The following is a 19,050-nucleotide window of genomic DNA, read 5'->3' on the forward strand; positions in this document are numbered from 1 at the left end:
CAAGAGGTTTTGCAAGGGTTACAAGAGGTATGATCCTCATAGAAGAAAAGAGAGTGTATTTCAATGAATGACAGCTGTGTACTATTTCTAGGAGATGAGCACTTGGCAGGCATCATGAATATCTACTTCAAGTTTCTAACGAATTAAAAAGAAATACATCAGCTCTATTAAAGTCAGAGTTTATTCAGTGTACATCATCTTAGGAACAGAAGCTACTTTATGATAATTTCAACAGAATATTTAATTTACCTAGTTATTTTTCCCATAATGTGGTAGTCTTCTAAAAGTTTATAGCTGGCTTTGAATAGAAAATGTTTCTAAATTTGTATGTTTAACAGATATTAATCAATCAGGGGCATAAAACAGGGTACTAAGATAAAAATTCAATGAATAACCCTCTGGATTTATTCTTTCTTTGGGAATATGTAAGTAAACTTGATGTGATTCTTCGTATTATGGAGTCAAATGTAGTTATGAAGAAAGGAAAATCTTTTAGGTCTTGTGAATATTGCTAAATGTGAAATGGGCTTTTGTTTAGGTTTCACGGATTCTGACAGTGACATCTCATGTTTTAGGAGTGACGCTCTGGTGTTGTGTGACAGCTTTTCAAATGGCTTTTGGTTTTTTTATCACAATCTTTTGGAAGAATGGCAAGGCCCAGAGGGAATTTGGAACATTGTTGATCCTTTCTAAAAATCAAGCTTTCTTTTAATAACAACTTGTTTTGTACAGGCAGAGTACTTCTGCCATGTTCATCTATTATTTCTCAGTTTAATTTACTAATCAAGAATGAGACATCATTTTTGTCACTCTGAATTACAGATACGATGTCTTCCTTAAATGCATGATTTCTTGTACTTAGTGAAACAAAGTTATCTGTTACATAAATGCTGGTACACTACAATTAAATCTTGATCAAGTGGATTTTATAATATGGAATGTCTATTTTGATCAGATTAAATTGTTTCCTTGGTTATTGTACAGTAACTATAGACACACAACACTTCTATAGAATTTTTCCTTGAAGAATATACTATTAAACTGGTAGCTTGTGTGGCTAGGAGACAAGACATCAGCATTTTGCTTTCTCCTGGTGTAGTGGTCTAGCAGGTGTGTATGTCTTTAAGGTTTTCTTCCATTGGAGGAGGTATTTTATGAGACTTCACATGCTTCTTACTGCAGATTGCCATTTAATGCAGACAGGAAGTTTAGTACTATGTTTTTGTGGCTGTAAACTGTTTAATCTAGGCCAATAATTCCATTGGATGAACAAACAAATTATGACAAATAACAATACCAAGATTGCTGCAGTTTCTTTTTGCTAATGTTGCCACTCAGCTCTGGTAGCTCTTGAATATTTCTTCATGTAGTTGTTCGTGTATGTTGGTACATTAGTAAAGAAGTTTTTTTTTTTTTTTTTTTTTTTTATTTCCTTGGTAGACTCTTTCCACTTGATGAAAAAGAGCTTTTCCAGCTCTGTTTTACTTGAGTTGTTCTTCACAGGAATGTGTACAATACTGTAGGTGAGATCTAATCAGAACTTTGCCAGAACTGTGCTTTGCTAGATTCTGAAGTTTCATTTCTATTTGGTGAGAAATTACCCTCTGGCAGTCAGTCATTCCATGATGAGCCCTCTGCAAAGAGCTCTATGAATTTCTTGACTTCCAGTCTGTAGCACAAAGATATTTTGTTTCTCCTCGTGGTTATGATAATTTACAAGGGGAATTTTTTCTCACTTCTAAGTATCTGAGAGATTTACCTCATGCCTTGTGTATTGTCTATTAGCTCTCCCAAATCAGCAAATTTGCTGAGAGCATTTGCAACTTTTGTGATACGGTAATTAATAAAAATAGTGTACGACTTCAGCCAAAGTCTGGTTAAAGAGTTCTCTTACTGTTTCTTCATGACCCAAGTCTACTGCTTGTTGCATATCTAGAAAACAAATTAACTATAAAGTGATCAGCAATCTATCTGGACTTCTCTTTTCAGGCAGTGCATAATTAAATTTTACAAAATTTTGATGCTTTGCAATATGAAGAAATATGAGTTTTTATCCATTAAAGATGAGAGCAGACAAAATTAAGGACAGGGCATTCTCTAAAGCCGTAGAAAAGCATCTCTGTTCAGCATCTCCTTCTACCTAGACTTAGTAAAGCCTTTGATGCTGTCACCCACAGGATTTTCATGGAAAAACTGGCTTCTCTGACTCTGCAGTGAGTGTACTAATTGATGGGTAAAAAACTGGCTGCATGGGCCCCGGGAGAGGTGGTGAATGGAATTACTGGTGGCCCATCAACAGTGGAGTTCCCCAGGGCTCAGTGATGGGACTTCTGTCAACATCTGTATTTTTTAAATGCAAGACCTCTTTATGCTTAAGGCTTTGAAATTAGTTCTTTATTTCCATCTAAGTGTGTTAATCTACTGTTATTATATGCCAGGGTTTCTATGCTTACTTTTTTTACAGGGTCTGAAGTGGTCTGTGTGTGTATAATCTTTTATTGAAGCAGGATTTGAGAAGGATTTGTCTGCTTTCACCTCAGGAATACTTGTGTGCTGCTATTAGCAGTTGAAATGTTGCAGGTGTTAATGGATGTACCTGGAGTTGGGAAATGCCAGTACCAGTGAATGAGTACTTTACTGGACAATGAAGAAGATTCTGTGGACTAGGTTCAAAGACTTCTAATTACCAAGCATTTCTATGAAACAATGATTACAATACTGTAGTGTTATTAAGTTACTGTTCCAGCAATATATATTAGAGAAGTTGAGCTTGCAAGGAGGTGAGATGAAAAAGGCAAGAAAAAAGTAAAGGAAACTGTTGTTGGTCTACATGATGTGAGCAGTGTTTGTATGATCTGGTAAGGAAATCTGAAATGTCAGGAGCACAACCTCAGAAGGATTTTCACTGAAGTTTATCCTCGCTAGTTGTTATCCTTGCTATTCTTATTTTTTTCCTACTTCCTGTAAAAACTTTGTCTCCATAATCATGAATTACCATTCTTATTTTCATGAAGGAATATGCCCACTTTTTTTCCACATTGGTAGTTGTCTACTATTATTTATAGGCCTATGTTTCTATTTCTTTTGGGATTCTTTTGTCAATATTTTAATTTTTGGATATTCAAACGTCACGTTTTCTGGCATATTGCATCATTAAGAAAGCATATATTGTGGTTCTGAATTTTCTCTATTTTTTCATATCATGATTATTTTCCAAAAGTATATTTCAAAATGCCTTTTTCTCTTCTCCCTCTATCTTAGAATAAACAAATGCTACTTACAAGACCTAAATTCTGTCCTTACTCTAAGATAAAGTAATTGTTCTAAACATTTGGTGTCCTGCCTTGTTGTGTTTTGTGGCAACACCTTAATACTCTCATCAGGACAGTTCATTTTCACAAGGTTCCCTGTCTTCCTGGAGGGTTAGGTTTCATTTAGTGTGAAACCATGGTCACTGAGCCCTGTTGGGACTAGTTTCCTATCTAATAATTTTTCCCCATTTCCACTGTCTCCGGACTTCTGGCCTTTATTTCAGGCATATACAGGCATACTCCATTAAAAGTAAGAGTAGTAGTAGTTGAATACAGCAATTTAAGTGGTGTCCTTCTGTGAGGAAGTGACATTAAGAATTTGTCTTTGTATGTTGGCACAAACCTACTCTATCAGAAGGACCAATTTGCTGTAGAACACTATATGTTCGTGTCAAAGGGGCACTGTCCAGAATGGCTGGGTACTTTTACAAATGCACAAAATGCCATTCTGGAGAGTTTACTTGGTTTTGTTAATTTATTTTTGCTTTGAAGACAAATACAGTGTTGTAGAAAGTGTAACACATCACTAGCTGCCAGATGCTTTCCATTATAAAATACCACCTTCAATTATTTTGTTAAGGTCAAATAGTTCAGACAGAATTTTTCATTGCTGAGTTCTGTATCTTGCTGTTATTATTTTTTTTAAAAAAATCCCCTTTCTTTTAGACTAAGTAGCTGATCTTCTTCAGAGCAATAAACCTGGGAAAACATCATAGTTTTGATCATTCTTGTCATCTTCATGCTTGAAAGCTTTCCCCCCACCCCCAGCCCCCTGCTGCTTCCTTTCTGTACTCTAGCAAAGAAGTCTAGCCTTTGCTAGAGTGTAGTTTTTTGATCACAGAAGCCGTCTGACATGACCAGGGGATGTAAATGTTCCCTCTGAGCTGCTGTAACAAGATTCCTTTTTGTCCCCTCCTCTCCTGAGTAAGCCATGCTACTGTGCTAGGCTAAGTTGGTGGAGAGATGTATACCTCCAATGAAAGGAGAACACTGAGGATAAACTGGGCTTAATTTTGTTATGCACCTAATTTGCAGGTACAGTTTGCCTTTGCATAAGGAAAGGTTGTCATAGAGGGGTGGAAAAATGACTGTAAATGAGACACCAATACAACAGTAAAGTGGTGACCAGAGGTGTGCATGTTAGATAGTTCTAGGAAGAAGAGAAGTCTGACTGGAAATTTGAGAGTTTTGAGTGGAATCAATGTACTAAAGTCCCTTTTCTTCAGAGTGCTGAATTAAAGGCTCCTAGTATCCTAGATTTTCTCAGACCTTGACCTGTGAGTGAAACCCTCTAGTAAAAGGGGCCTCAGTCTTTCAGATCCCTCATATCATGAGTGTCAGTTCTTTTGTTTCATTGTGTACCAGTGGTCTTATGGTGATCTGCATGACACAGCTATCAGCATAGTATCAAATGATGGAGTTGGTCTTTTTCTCTATTTTAGTTTGCATTTTAAACTAGGAGATGCAACATCAACTTAGGTTATGTATTCTTAAAAAAACCCTAATTCTTAATTGGTTTTGATGGATTTTTTCAGTTGCATTCCCATAGCTGTTTTATGTAAGACTGCCTTACTCAGTGTATTTTGTGATGGTTTGTGCCTAGTGATTAGCAGTGTGATACTATGCCCCTATAATTATTTGGTGTGATAGCCCTGCCTTATACATAGCATGACGTTCAGGGCTTTTCTGAATGAAGAATTAATCCTCTATTGGCCTTTTCTGTGACAAATATCACTGTGGTGCTAGAAACTCTCATAAATGTTTAATGAGTTTATTTTCATAATACATTTATGAGGTGAGGGGGTTTTATCTTCACAGATATAAGACTGGAGGGTGGCAAATATAAATCAGTAAACACCTTATTTTTCTGTGTATTAAGGACTTTAAGGATCTCCTTACTTCAGCTGAAATAGGTTATCATTGACAAATCAGAAAATAAGAAACACACATCTGCAAGATAGGTACAATTTTGATGTCAGTTATATCCTATGGTACCCCTAGACTGTGTGACAGAGGCAGGGGTAGGATCAATGTATTTTTGAAGTTTATTGAATTGGCTACTGGATCCTGCTACTGGATCCCTGCTACCTTTTACAGATTTTTAAAGTCTCTTTTGCTTTTGTATCTTCCAAAACTATAATTCAGAGCTCTCTTATGAAAAGATATTGCTTTAGTCTCAGGCCAGCTTGACTTTTGGTGTTTAGTCACATTGGTCTGAGTTGAAAGTCCTAAGTCTGGACCACAAGTACATGTGCCAGGAGCTCCAGCTAAAATTCTAGGGGCAATTTTGTTTATCTGAATTTATGCCCCAGTATTAATGTTTAGACTCCAGTAGAAAGGACACTAAAGACATGCCAAATTTTACTAATTGAGTGGTCCAGGAAAACTGAAACATACATAATGGAAACCAACATGTAAAACCAAATCCCTGACTGAAATGAGGCTGTGAAGAGGTGTAATAGTTTGTCTGCTATCTGTTAACTGCTTTCAGCTCAAGCATTGTTGAAATAAGTATGCACGAGAGGAGACAGTACCACCAAAAAGCCAACTGTATTTTCAGGAGGAGATTTCACCTTTCTGTTCAAACAATCTGGTGTAATGGAAGATGCCCTGCCTATGGTGGGGGTAGGGGGGGACTTAGATAACCTTTAAAGTCCCTTCCAACCCAAACCATTCTGATATTCTGTGATTGTCTTTTCATTATTCTGTGTTCTCAGAACCTTTTTCAGAGAAGGATCTTGTAGTGCTCATGTAATGTTCACTGATTTCAAAGGCATCAGGTATAAGCAGGTAGCTATTTTTAAAGTATTTCAGAACCTGAGGAGTCTAATCAGGCTATGGCAGTATATTCAACTATAGTTGAATAAAGTAACTGCAAATATTACTTTTAAATGATCTGAATTGCATAGTTTTACTAAATCAACATTTTGTCCTGCTGGTATATAATTTTTTCTCTATAGTCTAAATTATATAAATCTGCTTGTTTAAATTTCAGTCCTGTTTTATCTTATTTCTCAAATATAATATAAAATATTTTTATAAAAAATGTATTATGCTCTTGACAAAATGTGCTCTGATTTTACCTTGCTAACTAGATCAGTAATCACCTTCAATCATGCTATGACACTCAAAGAGAATATTTTATCCCTTCCTTATGGATGATATTGGTCCCTTTCAGAAGAAAAGTTTTTAAAAAAAGTGCTATTTGCTTGTGCTTCATTATAGCATGTGTTGTGAGAACTGACTGGTTACACTCTTTTATTGTCATTTTAATTAAGCAAAGCCATCAAGGAGCTAGGGTAGATGCTTTTTAAAATTTAAATTGAAATTGTTAGAAAAACTAAGCATATTGGAAAAAGGAAAAACTTTCTATAGGTGAACTATGTAACATACTCTATGTTATTTCCATGATACATTTGGTTTCCATGCAGTGTACTTTTTATGTAGTAAAAGGACACCAAAAATGAAGATTTTTATCTCTGGTAGTCCCTTATTTCTTTCACTGAATAATATTAACATTTTATTTATTTTTATAAAGGCAGTGAAGCTGCTGGTGTAATATGCTATGAGGAAAGACACTGTTTACCTATTGCTCCAAACTGGTTTTCAGTCCTGAATTGTGTTGCAGTATAGGCCAGAAGTCAGTGATGTGTTATTTTGTTTCACATATGTTGCAAGCCTCTTCACAGCTTGGAAATAAGAGAAAAGGAGGGTTTTCCCCCTAAGTTTGTGTTATATATAGAGGTGACAAATTGCTAGCTTACATATAGCTAAAATTATGCCTAAGTCAGTAGTTGAAACTGAGAAACAGATTATATTGTTATTGTGTTGACTTTTATATAGCTTTTGTGTTTTTAGGTTATGGTTTTTATGCAAAACAGAGTTTAGCACAGCTTTGATATGTGTGTACTGCTGGCTTTTCTTTGTATACATACATGTACAAGTACACTGTCATACTTGTTTGGTTTCTTTTAAACATTTCTTTCAAACTGGATCCTTTAGTAACCTTTCTGCATAATCACTATGACACTGTTCAAGGTCTGGCACATTTAGAGCACATTTTTCAACTTTCTTGCTTGACTGTTGATGTCCTCCCATTGCATGTGCATCTGTTCAGATGCTAGGAAGACCATCTTTGCAGTTTCATTAGCTGAAAAAGTATTAGTTATAAATTCAGTGGGAAATAGGAATTGTTATAGTGAACATACAAGACAAGGCCCTGCTCTGGCTCTAAACATGATCTTCAATAAATTCTGTTGAAAACAATTTTACTATCTAAATGTGGTTTTAAATTTGAAACTAAACTCTTAAGTTAATAATTTTTCCTTGGTTGACCGAGTTTTGTGTTTTATTACAAGAATAGTGCACCTGGAAATACCTCCTGAAAAAGGATTTTGTAAATTAAATGCTGTGCAACATTATAGCCTAAACTCAGCTCTGCATCTGTGCGCTTGGTTTCACTGTATTTCATGACCTCACCAGGGTGTTGTAAAAATAACTGCGGTGAAGATTGTTAAATGCCTATATATTATAGTAATAGGAGCCATGTAAGTGCCTAAGATAGATGGATAGACAGATAGCATTAGTACATTAGAGGTTTCTCTGAGAACACTAACCAGATTAAGTGCCAGTGTTCTCCTATGTAGCAATGTTAATTGCCAATTTTTTGGCAGTTGTACAGGCACTAATTACTTTTTAATAGAACCAATGGAAGAAAATTTCCCACTAAGCTTTTATGGATAATTATTGTAATTTTTTTCCTTCCAGGAGCTTGAAACTTTGCTCTTACAGCATCCATCAGATCTGTCTTGCAGATAAATAGTAGCATTACAGCACGTACAAGATTGTGTTCTATAGCTTTATACCATCCCTGTCTGCCTTTTAAACGATACAATTTTGAACATTCTCCTCCCTATCAGAATGGATTCAAACTCTTCAAACAGACAGTTTGTACAAATAACACATAAAGACGTTGCTTTGTCTTGTTCAGATGCATAGCATATTCACACAGTGCATTACATAACAGCTGCATCTGTAGGGTCTTTCCACTGTAAACAGAGCTTCTGAAGCAAAGCTCCACAACCATGAGGAATAAATATAGAGTGCTAGGATTTAATGTGCTGAATTTTCCGGTGTATGTTAACTTTCTATGGCTCATTCTCTCCTTATGTATTGATGTTGTGTTCAAAATAAGAAGAATAAATTGTTGGATGAATGGTCTGAGAAATACAAGATACACACAAGATGCTAAGCATTAAACCATTTCAAAAGGTGAATGTGTGATTGCAGTTGGACTGCAACAGTATTGGTATTATTGGTCATCCTTCTGTCAGGAGTTTGTCACTGGGATTTTGTTGTAGTATTCATATTTCATAGTTTTCATAAACCAATATGTCATGCCTTTTTTGTGGTAAAGAGGCTAAACATTTTTGGCTGCAAAACCCCAGTGTGGCTTCAGTATTCCTCATGCATAAAGTATCCATATTGGGCCCAGTCCTGCTTAGTATCTTTATTGCTGATCTAGATGAGGGGATTGAGCCCACCATCAGCAGCTTTGCAGATGACACCAGGCTGGAGGAAAGTGTTGATCTATTGCAGCGTAGGAGTGTGGATGGATGGAATGTAGGAGAATAGAGATAGTGATGAAGGTAATCTCACCCCTGAGGAGTTACAGCTGAATTAGGAACAGGCCTGCCCTTAATAGGCCACAGCTAGATCCAATTAGGATGGGTATTGTAAAAGAGTAGGTTGGCTGGTTGAGAAGTTAGATGGAGTTTGTTGGCTGTGCTGTGAGGAGCTGCTTGTGAGAAATCACCTAGAAGTTATGTAGCTTTTGCAATAAGATAACAACATGGGAGGGTCCTGCAGAGGGACCTGGACAGGCTGGGTCATTGGGCTCAGTCCGACAACATGAGCTTCTACGAGACCGAGTGATGACTCCAGGGCTGCTGGCTGGGGAGAGAGCAGCTGGGCAGCAGCCAGGCAGAAGGGGACTTGTGGGCCCTGATTATCCTGACTGGTCATGAGCCAGCAGTGTGCCCAGGTGGCAACAAGGCCAGTGGCAAGCTGGCCTGTATCAGCAATAGTGTGGCCAGCAGGGGCAGGGAAACCATTCTTCCCTCATACTCAGTGCTGACAAGGCCCTACCTCAAGTGCTGTATCCAGTTTTGGGACTCTTGATTCAGGAAGCATATTGAGGTGTTGGATCTTGTCCAGAGAAGCTGGGGAAGGATGGACCACAAGTCCAATAAGGAGCACCTGAGGGAAAAGATGTCTGAGTTCAAACCATGACCTACAAGTAGGCCACTGAGTGCTACATCCAGGTTCTTCTTAAACACCTGCCAGGGACAGTGATTTCACCACCTCCCTGGACAGTCCATTCAGTCACCCTTTCAGTGAAGAAATTCTTCCTAATGTTCAATCTTTCCTGAGGACTGTGTCTCCTTGTCCTCTAGCTGGTTGCCTGGGAGAAGAGACTAATGCCCATCTGGCTACAGCCTCTTTTCAGGTAGTTGTCAAAAGTGGTAAGGTCTCCCCTGAGTCTCCTTTTCTCCAGGCCAAACACCCCTCAGAGATCTTTTCCAGCCTAGTTGATTCTCTGATCAGGTCTTCAACCTTAGGATGTTTCTTGAAGGGTGGAACCTTTAAAGAGATTAAAATAAACACAAATTTAAAAGGATATTGAGGTTTGTACTGGTCAAATTCTAGTACTTTATCAGAACACTATTAAGATAAAAGGTGTATATAAAAGCAAGAGTCTTTTGGTGGTTCTGGGCAAGTAGGGACAGGGTGTCCCAATCCATCCACTCAGTGACGATTGATGCAGTGTTCACACAGTTGTCCTGTATTTGGCTCCCAAATACACCTCTGACAAGTCTGACTATTTGAAAGATTACCAGAATTTGGACAATTTTTTTCTTTTTTATTCTCACCATAATAATTATCCAACTAGAAGAATTAGAGGAGAGCCAGTATTTATATGTGAAGTATTAATAATAATGATTTTATGTGCAATAATTTCAACCTATACACCTTAAATTTTAAATTGTATCATGATATGAAATCATGATTACAGAGTAAGAAACCTATGTTTTAATTTCAAAAATAATTTTTATGTTAGCAAGATTGAAGCAATGTTTGCTTAGAGACCCATTAAAGAGATCTTGGTGTTTGTGTGTATATCAGGGTGATGTGTTTGTAATGTAGTGTGTACTCTTTTCTAGTGATAGTTGATTTGCATTAATTGTTCTCTACTGCTTCCTTTTCCCTTTCTTTATGCTTATAATTATGAAAAAACCTCATCAAAAGAAACAAAAAAACTCACTTTCTTTTATAATCACCTTTGCATCCCAAACCATCTTTTTTCACTTTCCTTACAACTTAGTGATTGAATAGTCAGTATCACAAGCCTTGCTTACACTACTTTATATGGCATTCATTTGCACATTTCAGGGCTTTTAAAACTGCAGCTGTTCACGGTTTTGATCAAGATGAAACATATTGTTGTATATTCTCTTAAAACTTAATAAAATAAAAAATGCAAGTTACAGAGTTTGTTTCACTTTCAGAACTTCTTGTCAGAATGACACTATTGTAATCAGTTTGTATTGAAGTATTTTTTAGTCTTTTAGGTTAGTTATTTAGATAGACGGAGTCAAATGAACATAGGGAAGGATCAGGAGCAGCATGGACAGAATTGGCTTCTAGGGAAAGGAGATACTCTTAATGGCTGGAATAGATGGAGGGCAGCTGAAATACCTGTGTGAAGTTACCATAGCTTTGGGTGTAACTAAGTTGACTGCTTCCCTCATCTCCTAGTGGTAAAAACAACTACAGATTGTTCAAAGACATGATTTGAATAGCCAGTGCAGGACTGTTGGGAAGACGTGTAAATCTAAAAAGCTTAATTTTCTAAGATCAGCCAGACATAGACATGGAGCAGGAAAGCCTGAATGCCTATCAAAATGGACAGATACAAGAATTCATGTAAAACAGAGGATGAAGAATGATACTTCTTACAAATCACTCTACATCTTGTAGCAGCTTCATCCAAAACTCTCATTAATATCTGGATGTTGGGCTAAATGGCTAACACAGGAACTAGTAATGGTATCATCCTTAGCAGCTGTCTTCCCATAACTTGTAATTCCTTAATGGAATATTGCAGAATGCTGATACATGTAGAAGTTTATTTCTCAGAACAAAATCCTGAGTGTGTGATCAGTGCCCACAGTTGGATGTAGTCCAAGGCACTCCTTTCAGTTCCAGGCACTCAAATCATGGAACCTCATTACAGCCATCCTTCTGTACAGTACCAGATCTGCTGATGCCACTATTCTGCCACTTTTCCTGCAGTCTGTGTGTGGAATGGGGGTACATGAGGAAATTTGCTGTATTTCTTGTGTAACGCTTTAGACATTTATTTGCCATTAACATACAGCAGACTTTGTGATGTGTTTTTGGAAGTAGGATTCCCTTCTACTTTCAGAAACTTTGGGCATGCAGAAGGGCCTTAATTCTGTACCAAAGCCATTATTGTTTCAGACATGAGTTTGTCATTAATTTGAAGCTGAATTCAAAGGCAGTTCATTTTTATTTCCAATGAAGATATGAACCAGCTTATAGTTCTTAGAAGGAAGTATTTTTTACAGTAGTAAAATGCTAGTTTGTCACACATGGAATTTTAAGCCTATAGGTTAGCATCAAAGTAAGGACAGGGAGTATGTTTCAATAACTGACATAGTTTTCTAAATTTGTGACTAATTTATTAGAACCTACCAGCACAGGAAAGTCTACACTGCTGATGCCAAGTCTAAAGAAACCCTAACAGTAGTGCTAGAATTGACTGTGTTTCTGCTAGTAGATACTACATTCTCCTTTTCTTTACAGTTGTAAATTTATTAGGTAGAAATCTGCTGCATTTTTTAAATTATAATTTCAGTGAATTTTGTGAGAAGGGAATTAAAAATGTAAAATCATTTTTTAGTCAGAAGTCTTCTTTGATGATTCAAAATCTGTGTTTCTCTGGTTTTGATGATAACTACAAATTTTGTGACAAGGCAGCCATTTGTGAACTGTTCTTTAAAAGACCCTTAATTAGATTTAGTCTTCCTAATTTTATCTCATTAAGTGCTAAATAGTTTGTCCCTAGTGATTGTTTAACAGTCTGGATGATTTAGATTGTATACTTAGTCTTTTTTGGCCCTTGCTTGAGATAAGAGAATTAAAATGGCTGTAAAGATATCAGATTTTTTTAAAATGGCAGTTCAATTTTAAGGCAATACTGAAATTACTTTATTTCAGGCCTTGTGAAATATTTTCCCTTTGAAAACACGATAATTTATTCTATAAAAGTTAAAATGCTAAGAATGCTATAAAAAATATTTTCTGGGGATTTCTTTTTTTATTCTTGCATTGTTCTGATGAGAGTAAATTTACTTGACTGAGAAAGGAAACAATCTTTATGGGCTGACCTTGGGAGGCTGTTAGCTGCTCTGTCACTCTCCCTCTTCACCACGACAATAAGATGGAAAAGCTTGTGGATCAAGATGGGAAGAGGAAGTCACTCAGCAATTAACATCACAGACAAGATCAAAACAGACTTGGAAAAATAATTTCATTTGTTTCCAATTAAAAATGTAGAGTAGGATTGTCAAAAACATGGGCAAAACCTAAACCAGCTCTCCCATACCTCTCCCTTCCCAAACTCAACTTCATTCCCAGCTATTCTATATCCTCCCCACAAGTGGTTTGGGGGGGTTGGTAATGGGGTTGTAGTAAATTCCTAATTTGTGGTTCCTTCTCATGTCTCCTTGTGCACTTCCCCTGCTCCTGCTTGTGTCATCATCATGGGATGCTGACCTTCAGAAGCAGACTGCTTCAGCAAGGGTTCCCCATGGGTCACAGGTCCTGCCAGAAAATCTGTTCCTGTGTGGGTTCTAGGCTGCAGCTCTTGCTGAGATCCTTCTCCGGCATGGGGTTGCTGTGCGTTGAGGTTCCTCCAGGGCTTTACCACCTGGGGTCCTTCTGCAGATGGGTCTCAGCTCCACCTCTGTGGGCTGCAGGTTCCAGCTGCCTCACCATAGTCTTTGTCATGGGCTGTAGGGAATTCTCAGATTAAGCACACAGAACACCTCCTTTCAGCAGGACCCGTAGTGATAGGATAAGGGGTAATGGTTTTAAACTAAAGAAGGTAAATTTTGGCTAGGTGTAAGGAAGGAGTCTTTCACACAAAGATGGTTAAACAATTGGACAAATTTTTCAGAGAGGTGGTAGATGCCTCATTTCTGTAAAAATTCATGGTCAGGTATGAAGAGGCTCTGAGCAATCTGTCCTAGCTGAAGATATGTCTGATCATTTCAGGGTAGTTGGACTAGCTGACCTTTAAAGGTGTCTTTTGACAATCGGTGGTTCCATGATCTCGGCTGCCAAGTTCATCTGTGCGCTCTGGTGGGCCCGTTGGAGCTGGCTGGAGTGGCTGTGCTGGCACAGTCTCTGCTTGCAGGGGCCACCCTACAGCTCACCTGCCAGCAGCTGGCACAGCACAGAGGCTAAATCGAGTGTACACCTGAATAGGGGGTGCCTCTGATTGACAGCACACCCTGATACTGAAGGCAAGTTGTGTTGTCAGAATTAGGAGACATGAAATTGTTCCAGACTATAAGTGCCACTGGTGACCTTGGAACAGGTAAATGCTGTAATTGTTTAATTTAAGAATGCCCTTTTTATAATAATAAAAAAAAAAAGGAATCATGTCTTATCAGTGACATGCGTTATTTCAGGTGAATTATTACCCTTTTTTGCATAATTACAGTTGATATTGTTTATCTAATTCAAAACAATATGGAGGCTCTAAGATCTTTGCTTTTGCTGACTAATGGAAAGTCTGCTATGTCAGTAGCCGAATAATGCAAAGTTGATGTATGCTCAGCCTGCTGGGCAGATACCTGGCAGGTTTCTTTTTGTTCTGATTCAAGATTTTTCCCCTTGTCTCCTTCAATGGCATTAGTGTTATGGCCCCCTTGGTAATTTTCCCATAAATGTTTTCTTCCTTGAAATTTAATGCAATTATATATTTTTTTTAATTAAAATGTTAACAAGGCTTTGACTTTTAATTCACAGTGAATTAGATATCTTCAGTGTTATTACAGTTTCATGTTCAGGAGGACATTCAGGTAAAGCTTGCTGTAGGGGAGAAGCAGGTTTAGACAAATGCTTTGTTGCAGCTTCAGAGGGACATTGCTGATTTCCTTGCAGAAGGCACTTGTACTTTGGAATGTGGCACTTGGCACTGAACTGATGGCATTATGCTGGGAGCTAAGAGGCTTTCTTAGGGCATGAAGCTTATTCTGACTTGCCTGAAATGTTATCTATTCTCCAGAGACAGAAGATTGTCATTATTAGTATAAAATTACTATTTTAATAGGACTGATAATGCTAAGCTGTGAAAGGCAGCAGCCTGAACAACATCCAATTCAGTCCTTATATGAAAAATACTGACACCTTATAGGAAACAGAAGTAATATTAAATCAGTTTTGTCATACTTCTTTCCAAAAAAAGTGATTTTAAAATTATTTTGGGGCTGAGAGTGAATTTGATTGATAATTGACTGATTTTAGAGTCCCCTAACATCAGCATGGTAAGACAGCAGTATCTGGAGCACTAGAGGTGAGAAGAACTTAGAGCTAGAAGCAAAGTCAAAAGAGTACAGTGTGTAAATTTCAGAAATATAAAGAAATGGTAATTATAAACCTTTATGTGTGACTCCCTGAGCCACTCACTTGAGAAGTATGTACAAAGTATTTTTTGTTGAGCAAGTCACCATTTTTTTGTTCATTTAATGTGTTTATCTTTTGAGCAAGTGCATGCTACAGTATGTCATTCAGGGGAGCAGATCTGAAGCATTGAGGTATTCTGAGCCTGGGATGGGATGAGGGCAGGAAAATGAAATGTTCTGGGCCTTTTAAAATTCTGAGATGGGAAATATTTTGGTTTGGGAAGAAAAGGCAAAAGTGAAACCAGCAGCCTTTTGCTTCAGGGACAACCTGAATCTTGCCACCAGGCTTCTTCAGGTTTGTGTGTGTATTTACCCTGCTGCTTAGAACAAAATAATGAGTCTGGCAGGTGGAAAAGACTGACACAGTTGGGTGATGAAGGGGAGGGAATCCACAGGTTGCTTCCACAAGTGCTTTGTGGTGCAAAATGATTTATGTTACCTGTTATCTATCAGGACCATATTCACCAGATACTGTAGAAGAATGTCTGTGCTAGTTTGCATTGTGACAATAAGACAAAAATCAATGGGTAAATATTTACTGGAAGTGCATGAAAACAGTATTAATCAATATGATTAGTTCAACTGTGGCTGTTTGCGTATTTTGTAGGAGGAGATAGAAGGAAGACAATGTTTTTCTGCAGATATATCCAGCCTACCTCTGTGGGATATCATTGGAGAAAGGTCATAAATTTTAATTTGAAAATTTAACAGTATGGATAATCATAGATATGCTACTATTGCTGTTCCTGCTGCAAGCCTGAGTGAGAGCTCACAGTGGAGGATGGGGAAGGGAAAACAAAGCAGGTAATGTTTGAAAATGTGATCCAATAGAGAGGAAATGCTTTCAAAGATTCTTTTTAGATTAACCATCTTACCTGCAATGTTGAAGATAGTTCTGGCTGAGGCAAGTTTATCCTCCTCAAGGCCTGGGAAAAGGATGTTGCAATAAGCTCTGCAGTTGCTATAAGATTTCTACAGTCAGATCATAACAAGATTTTTTGGCCTGTGATGTTTATGAAAACTGTTCAGCAGGGTGTATGAGTAAGAGTGCCCAGCATAGTACACAGATGTTACAGATCATGGAAAAACTTGTGCAGCTGCATTTTCTCCATCGGCAATCACTCTGCCTTGAGGAATGGAAGCTTGTATTTCTTAGTGGCTGCAGAGCCTGTCTCTAAGAACAAGTGATGGCAGCACAGCAAGAGCTGATGCTGGAATGCTGTTGATGGCTTACCTGGTCTTAATTAATTATTGTCTTCTCTAGTAAAGCCAGAAATTATAGTGGACAGAAGACATCACTAACTCTTCGCCCCCCCCGCCCTCACTATTTACCCACCACAAAACTGTAAACTGCAGAAGTTTTCTCTCTAAAACCTGGCCTAACTCTGTTTCTGCTAATAATGTCATCCCCAAACACTCCAGCTCCTCTGCTGTGTTTTTGCACTCTTGGATTCCTCAAGTTTACAAGCCATAAGATGTTTTGTGATTTCTATTTGTCGGGTTTTCCTAAACTCTCCAGCCCTCAATCTCAGTGTCATTCCTGGCACCACTTTTATGGGTGTGAATGCCAAGGATTTCAACACCTCTAGTCATCAGTGCTGTAGTACCTTTGCTGCAAAGACCTAAGGGATTTGAAGAGCTGGAAGTGTGTGTATTCAAATGCACTGTTCAAACCCCCTCTTTTTTAAGCCATTGGTCTGAATTTTGGAGGCTTTTTGAATTTTAATAGTTGGTTTGGTGGGTTTTATTTCAGCTCCTTATTCCAAGGTAAAGATATCCTGTGTGTTAGGGCAAGTAGCACATTTTTGCACTAATCTTACCAGTTTCTCTTCAGGTGTAGTGCCACACCTCAGGTCTTTTGGTCACAGATCTCAGAAGCCCCCCTGCCTTGCCAGTAATTAGTTCCAACAGGCTGTGAAGAGTTTCCCTGAAGGAAGAGAGACTGAATGACTTCTGTCAGGATCATTTTAAGAGTTTTAAAGCAATGGTCTTTGGAGGAAGTTGTCAGATGGGGCAAGAAAGCATCCAGCTGTGATCATCACATGTCATGACGGTGAGTTCTGCGTCATTTAAGGTTTCTGGAGGTGAAATTCATGAGCCCTCTGAACTGTACAGTTATGTGTCAGATTGTACGCAGTGTCTGCTTCAGGAAGACTGTTTTACAGATCCTAGTTTTTTAAAACTCTTACAACATACCATTGGTGTCTTGCCTATATGTTTTTTTGATCCTTGTTGTACTTCTTTACAAATATCTTGTATGTTAATCATACATTTGATTTTTCCCCCATTTTTCAGATGGTGGAAGAGATATAGTTAAGTATGTGATGTACTCTACGTTTTCTAGGTTTACTTGTATGTATGCCCAGATCTGTTTCTCAAATCTATTACTTTTTCCTTATGCAGATCAGTTCTGAGACATCTCCTCTTTATCCAATGGCTTTAAAAAAACAAAATAAAGCCAAAAAGACAGACTGAAATTTTGTTCTTGGACAAGCATCAGAAATTAGCGGTGCTCAGCTCCAGTGAATAACCAGAATGTATGTAGAGTTTAAACTGGCCATTAAAGCTGTACCTTTTTTTTTTCCTAGACTGTGCAGGCATGATTTTTCCTGTGAAACTCCTTTTAAATTCTTTATTGCTGTAAGTATGGCTTTGAGGGGGAAAGTGTTTTTCAGCATTTCAGTGTATTTGCTGCATGACTGATGCAGCCTGATATGACTTATCACAACATGACTTGTCATCAGAAAAAAGCTGAGAAAACAAAAGTGAGTTCCTGGAAGCTAATGCTGAGGAAAGAAGTGCTAAGGGCAGAGCAAGATAAATGCATGCTTTTAAAAATGGTTTTTCTTTTCATCCTCTTTCCACATAAAGAAAAAATGGATAGCTAATAGAAACTTGTCAAGTAGTAAACTTTTAGATCAGGTCTTGGATTTAGAGGCTGTTTTCTAGTTATCAGACAACAGAAAAAATGTAAAGTATATTGCTTTAATTCTTTTTTTGGTGTGGTGGGGAGAAGAGATTCAGTGATTTCAGGTATTAAATTCTTAATAAAGGAAAAAAGCTCATAATGAGCAAAATGACTGTGGGGGTTGTAGATTTTAAATATTGTTGCATTTTTGGCGATCACTTTCGGTAGTTGGAAGGTTGAAAACATTTATTTTTACTAGCCTAATCTCTCATTGTTTTTTAGCATGCAATTTTTATTATGTTTTTTATAATTAATTTTTTAAGTTTCTGTTTTTACAGCTGTTGTTCTTCAGCTAAAGAACTTTGTGGAAGTCAAAAATAAAGCACAAATCAGAATATTCTTTATAGTTAAATAGAATTATTTAGTAAATTTCTACATATTTAACAATTTGACTACACTGAGGAGCATAATCATTTTACTAAAGTTGTACTGCTAAGCTCTTGTATGGCAAGATAAGACGACAGTGATTAAAGCATTGTTAACTGGTGTCTGTAATGAATTGAATTCTGTATTTACTTTGGGTAGAGCGAGTTTATCTGAATGGTAGTTATACCGAAAACAAAGTTGAAGCATTTTTAGTTATTTCAAGGCCTCCAAGTGTTTAATAGGTGAAAATTTATTGCAGTCACAACCTATCACACCTGTTTTTATGTTTCAAAACTTATTCTGTGCCCAGGTCCCAAATATTCAATATAATTTTTGATGTCACACACATAAGGTAGGATTCTAGTGCAAGAGACCGCTAATAGGAAGTTGATATGTAACAGCATAACTTCAGAATGAGTGCTGCATTATTGTGGCCAGCTACTTTCAGTTCAGGATGGCAGAGAAAGCATGAGCAGAGACAGGAGTCCAAGTCTGCCAGAAAACTGCTGGAAAGGAAAACTAAAGAGATGCAGTGTGAAGTCAGTAACCAACATTTATATATTAGGTGTATTTTGTGCATCATGCATTGAATGCATAAAGTTTTTTCTCCCAAGAGAGGTCCAGTCTC

General features: G+C 37.5%; 1 protein-coding gene and 1 long non-coding RNA gene across 4 annotated transcripts in view; one reads left to right on the forward strand and one right to left on the reverse strand.

The window, feature by feature from the left end:
• The window catches only part of PRR16 (proline rich 16), a 144,558-nt gene that overhangs the window by 10,363 nt on the left and 115,145 nt on the right, over window positions 1–19,050 (forward strand). The window lies entirely within an intron of this gene.
• Window positions 7,282–9,820, reverse strand: LOC135291519 (uncharacterized). The gene is made up of 3 exons (XR_010354335.1): window positions 9,700–9,820; window positions 9,459–9,569; window positions 7,282–7,461 (listed from the first exon to the last, which is right to left on the reverse strand). It is a non-coding gene; the product is annotated as an uncharacterized LOC135291519 (long non-coding RNA).

This window comes from Passer domesticus, chromosome Z (assembly GCF_036417665.1).
Source record: "Passer domesticus isolate bPasDom1 chromosome Z, bPasDom1.hap1, whole genome shotgun sequence".
Classification (NCBI taxonomy): domain Eukaryota; kingdom Metazoa; phylum Chordata; class Aves; order Passeriformes; family Passeridae; genus Passer; species Passer domesticus.